This window comes from Protopterus annectens, chromosome 8.part1 (genome assembly GCF_019279795.1).
Source record: "Protopterus annectens isolate FY-2018-M chromosome 8.part1, PAN1.0, whole genome shotgun sequence".
Classification (NCBI taxonomy): Eukaryota; Metazoa; Chordata; order Ceratodontiformes; family Protopteridae; genus Protopterus; species Protopterus annectens.
In genome coordinates, this window is record NC_056742.1 from 224,263,433 (window position 1) to 224,269,432 (window position 6,000).

Consider the following 6,000-nt stretch of genomic DNA (forward strand, 5'->3'; position numbering starts at 1 on the left):
TTTAAAAGGAGTGTTTTTTCATCTTTTTTTCGTTCTGTTTTATCAGTGACATAATTCAAGTTTCATATATCCGTGTCATTTTTTTGAACTTTAGTAGCTATCCCAGCTACGGTCCACCACTAGTCTATCTGCAGGATCTGATTATATTTTATTTGTTGTAGAAGTGGTAAGTGAATGCCTAGAGATTCGTCTGGCTTTGTTGTAGAAGTGGTAAGTGAATGCCCAGAGATTCATCTGGCTTTGTTGTAGAAGTGGTAAGTGAATGCCCAGAGATTCGTCTGGCTTTGTTGTAGGATTCCTCTGCCACAACCAGTTTGGAGGCTGGCAGGGATCCAGCTTTATGCACATCTGATGAGGCTTTGCAGATGTCCATTTCGGACATTCAGAGACAACCATGGCTGATTATTTCCAAGGGACCTAGGGATGTTCCTCAGATTTTAGTCCAGGAAGGAGTCCCTTCTTCTGTTACTGAAAGCTGTCCTGGGTCAGATCCTTCTAAGTTTTACAAAGCAGATGTCCCATAAAGAAAAAAAAAAAAAAAAAAAAACTAAACATGTTTGTTTCTCCAAACCCTAGGGATCCAAAAAGTGAGTGGCAGGCTTTTACTTGGGGTTTGTTTAATGCTTTGATGCTTTGATGACACTGAAACCTTCTTGGGGGGTTATTCCAACTTCCCCTTGGTCTTCTTCTCTACTTAAAAGACCCAGGGAACAGGATTTCTCTGAAGAAGAGTTGGGTTCAGATGAGGGATCCCTCGCTTACTCTTCTCAAATTCCTTCTCCTTTGGACTATGAGTCAGAGGAAGAATAATTTACCAGTCCTGATACTCCCTTTGAAGAAATTTCTTTTAGGGACACAATGACCAGGATGATGGAGTTATTTTAAATGGGACTGTGCTCAGGTCTCTGAAATCCATAAGAGGCACTATGAGTTGCTGCAAATGAAACCTCTTAAACCTTCTGCTGTCCTCCTGTTTTGGCTGCGTAACTGAATGCATTTTGAAATGCCTCTAAAGCTCCTGATTCTCAGCAAACTGCTCCCAAGAAACCAGGTGCCTGAGGACTGTAACATTTTGTACAAGTATCCTGTTGCTCACCCCTCTGTGGTATCTGTAGCCTGTCAGTTGCTTCCTTCGCCCAAGTTACATTAACCTTTAAGGCTATTAATTACTGAACCATATGTCCAGGTATGTGTTGGCTCTCCTATCTCAGGCTTGTCAGGAAATTTCTGTTCTTCCAGATTCTGAGGGTAAAACTTCTGCTCTTTCTCTGTTAGGGACTTCCTCACAGGTGGCTCATCATTCCATTAAGTGTAGTTATGATGCAGCAGATTTTTCTTCTAGTGCTGCTGCTTTTGGATCAGTAATAAGGAGGTATTCTTGACTTCATCTTCAACCATTGCCTGATGATAGCAGGGCTAAGCTGATGGATGCCCCTCTTATTAATAAACACTTGTCTGGGGAGCCTGCTGCTGATTTGTTTAAGTCCCTTCAACATAGGGGAAGGCTTTACAGGAACTCAAACATTAGTTTGTCTCTCCTGTTAGTAAATATCAGAGAAACTATCCAATAATCCAGCTTTTCTTAACAGGCAATCTCGTCCTCCTCCAAAGGGGAAAAAGAGTGGCAAGAAGGCTCCTCCTGCTAAGGATACTCAGAAATCAGGGACACAAAATTATTCCTTTTCAGATAAACCAGGTGCTGTCTGACTATCAATTTCTTCCCAGCCAGGTTCCTCTTTCTCTTTGCCTGCCTCTTTCGCTCCTCTCTCTCTCTCTCTCTCTCTCAATCTCACTGTCTGTTTGGCTTCAGATTACTCAGGATTCTTGGGTTCCATGCATTATTCTCCATGGATATTTCATTGTGTGGAAATCCCTTCTGCCTTTTTTGGGCATTCGTTGTCCCCTTGGGAACAACTCCCCTTTTTCCCCAGAGTTGCTTTGAGACTTTGTGACTCAGGGAACTATTCCAGAGGTGCATGTGTCCCAGAGGAGAATGGGATTTTATTCCAGGATGTTTCTAGTACCCAGAAAAGAGGGTAGCTGGAGCTCTATTCTAGTCTTCTCTTATCTATACACTTTTCTGAAGGTGTCCACTTTTCGAATATTGTACCTTCAGACTCCGTGCCCTCTTTTACTTCCTCAGGCTTATCTGGTGTCCCTGGATTTCAAGGATGCTTATCTCCATATTCTGATCCATTCCTTTTTCAGAAAGTTTCTCTGTTCCTTCCTGTTTTTTTTTTTTTAGCTCTCTTCTTTGCCCTTTGGCTTTTCTACTGTCCCAAGTGTATTCACCAAATGCCTCACTCCTGTGATAGCTTTTTGCAGGCTTCAGGGGATCCAAGTATTTTGTTACTTGGATGACCTGCTGATTCAGGCATCTTCTCAGGTGAGCCTGTTGCAAAATCTTTATTTTTCTATTTCCCTTCTTCAGAGACTAGAGTTTACAATAACCTTCAAAATATCTTCTAACTCCTTCTCAGGATCATGTTATTCTTGGTTGCAGGATTCAGCTGGTGCCTATCCTGGCATCATTGCCTCCTCCCAAGGCCTTAACTCTCATTTCCTCCTTTCAGTATCTTCTTCCCCTGGCCTACATTGCAGCCAGGGAGTTTCTGAGAGCTCAGAACTTCATGTCATCAACATTCCCTATGCTCCTCTGGCCAAACCCCACATGAGAAAGTTTCAGTGGTTCCTGAAGTCAGTTTAGCTTCAGCATGTTAATCTAGACTCTGTTGTTCCTCTTCCACCTTGTCTCAAGAAGGAACTTCTTCACTCATGGCTCCAGCAGTTGTCTCCAAATCCAAGGTTCCCTTTTCAGTCTCCTTTTCCCAATCAGGAACTGTTCACAGATGCCTCAGACATGGGATGGGAAGCAGCTTTTGGCTCCCTAAAGGAACATGGGGTGTGGTCACCTCTTTAACAGAAAGAGCACATCAGTGTCAAAGAGATGAGAGCTCTTCTGTTGGCTTTTCTGGTTTTTCATCCTCTTTTTCTCCCCAAGACCTGTTGAGGTATTTACAGACAATACTACAGTGATGTGGTATATTAACAAACGGGGGTAACAGGATCTTACCTTTTTTGCCAGTTGGCACTCCTGGTATGGGATCTTGCTGTTCAGTAGCAAATGACTCGTCAAGCAGTTTACATTGTTTCAGGTTAAAACATTGTTGCAGACACTTTGAGCAGGTCCTTAACTCAATCGCATGAATAGATGTTTCACAGGGATGTGTTTATGGACATTGTCCACCAGTGGAGTACTCAAGTAGATCTATTTGCCTCCCTTCTGAACAGACAACTTCCTCTATTTTGTGTCAGAGTCCCAGGTCTTCTGGTGTGGAAGGTGAACACCATCTCTTTGTCTTGGAAGAGGATGTTTCTTTATACTTTCCATCCATTTCCCCTCATTCCAAGAGTCCTGTTCAAAATTCAACAGGATGTTTCCAAAATCTTGGTGGTGACCCCCTTTGGCAAAGATACAGTTGGTTCCCTCTTTGTCTACATTTAGACAAGGGCAATTTTCACAAGTAACTTTACAGGGTGGACCTACTCACACAAAACAAGGGATCTCTCATCAGTCCCTATCTGTCCACTCTTGAATTGACACTGTGGGTGATAGGATTTTGATTCCACATAGACACCTTTTTTTTCTGAAGACTTGCTTAGAATTCTGCAGGAGACCAGGAAACCCAAAACTAGAACATCCTACTTATCCAACTGGAAGAGGTTTTCTGTTTCATCTGTCTCTTGTAAACTGGATGCACTTACTATGGATGTTCCTTTGGTTCTTTCTTATTTTTGTGAATTGCTCAATGCTGGTGTGGCCTATTCTTCTGTTAAGCCCTACTTATCAGCTATCTCTGCTTGTCTGCCTTTATCTTCTCCTTTCATTTTAAGATTTGAAGCTAAACAACTCTGTAAAGATATCCTTCATATTAGGCCTCCCAGGAAGCCTGTTCCTCCTCCCTGGTTCTTAATTTTGTTTTTGAAAAAAATTGACTCAAGCTCCTTTTAAGCCTGCTGCTTCAGCTTCCTTGCAACTTTGCTCTTGGAAGACTGTTCTTTTGTTAGCCCTTACTTATGCCATATGGGTGTCTGAGCTTCAAGCCCTTATGGCTTGTCCGTTTATGGTGTTTCATAAGGACAGGGTGTCCTTGCATACCAATCCTTCTTTTATGCCAAAGGTGGTTAATGAGTTGTTACTTAATCAGTTTATTCATTTTCCTACTTTATTCCCCTCTCTGCAATCTGCTAGTGAGAGGGCACTGCATACTTTGGATGTGCATAGACAACTCAGATTTTGTTTGTATGAGACTAAGTCTCTTAGAAAATCTGATCAGTTGTTTGTTTTTTTCAATGTAGGTCCCTACGATTAGCTGTATCCAAGCAGACTATTTCTTCTTGAATCTCTAAAGCTATTTCCTTTTGTTATTATTTTCAGTGTAAGAGCCTTCCTTCTGTTAAGACTCTGTCTGCTAGGGCTGTGGCTTCTTCTAGTGCTTTTCTCAAGGTTTGTATACTAACTCTATTCTTGAGGCAGCTACCTGGACTTCTGTGCATACTTTTACTAAGTACTACAAGCTGGACATTATCTCTAGAGCTAGCGCTGGTTTTGCTAGGACCAGCCTTCATGGCTTCCTAGAGCACTCTGCTGGTCCTTCTTCCTCCCATGTTTCTCCTTCAGCTTCAGCAGTCTCCAAGATGTTAAGAATACTGCAACAGTGATATGAAATGACATGGTACAGTTGTGTAAAATCTTACCATAACAATTGATGTCCTTTCCTTGACTGTTGCAGTATTCACTCCCTCCCTCCTACCCCTGGTGCATTTCTATTCTAGATGTACTGGTTATATCTTGGTTTACCTTGGACAGGCATTCCTACTGGGGCTATCACTTCTGAGGATAATACATTTGGACATTGCCTTTATGCACTAGGCTACATGAGGAGGATATGTGTGATGTACAGTGTACCTTAAAGCAACCCAAGACTTTGGTATACTGGCCTGACATCAGGCTGCCTTAAGCTGGGAATCCAAGTTGTTAAGAATACTGCAACAATGACGGAAATGACATCTGCTGTTATGGTAAGCTTTTACACAGCTGTACTTTACACTCTCACATTTCCTGCATACTTTTACCAAATATAAAAGAGAATCATGCTTTACCAAAATTTGTTAAATATAGTTCATTGAACTTGGATGTAGAACATACAATAATGAAGTTCAGAAGTGACAATGTTTAAAAGATTTCTTAAAGGTTTTAAAGTGCTACACGATTTCATTGCTGAAGCCTTATATTTTCTGATGATGATTAACATCAGCAACATAACTACTAAATGACTGTTTACTCTTTGTCTCAAATACTTCTCCCATCCTTTTAGCCCTGCATACAATCAAGAGTATCATTCAATAATACAGGATATCAGGGAGGAACTACAGTGATGGGAATTTGAGAGGTAGACCTGGGTATATTTCTTATAAAAGTGAATTTGCAACTCTTGCCTATCTTGCCTCTCTTATTTTCCAGAGTGATACATTACAGATAGCAGACATCAAACATTTATTTTTATTTTAGACATTCTTTTCCACACCGTTTCAGTAATTTGTATTCACATGTTTGTAAATCTAATGAAGGTCTGCATTCCAGTTTCCATATACTTCATACCTCTCAACCTGAAGACATTGATAACAGGTACAAAGGCTTTTGAAATGTAAATACATCTAGCCAAAAATCTGGATGTATAGTTAGTGTAAAATTTGAATACTAAAAAATCCACAACTCTTCCCTCAGGAATTTGGGATAATGCACAGAAACATATTCTGTTTGTATTAGTATCTTTTATAATCTCCTTTGCTATGCAATTAATTTCATTTTGGTTCTACTCCTAATGGTAAAACTAGTAAGCTGTTCACAAAAATGAAAATATTAGTGTGTTGTTCAATTTTTTTTTATCTTCACTGCATACATAGTTTTTCTCTTTAATCACATCTACAAAATAATGT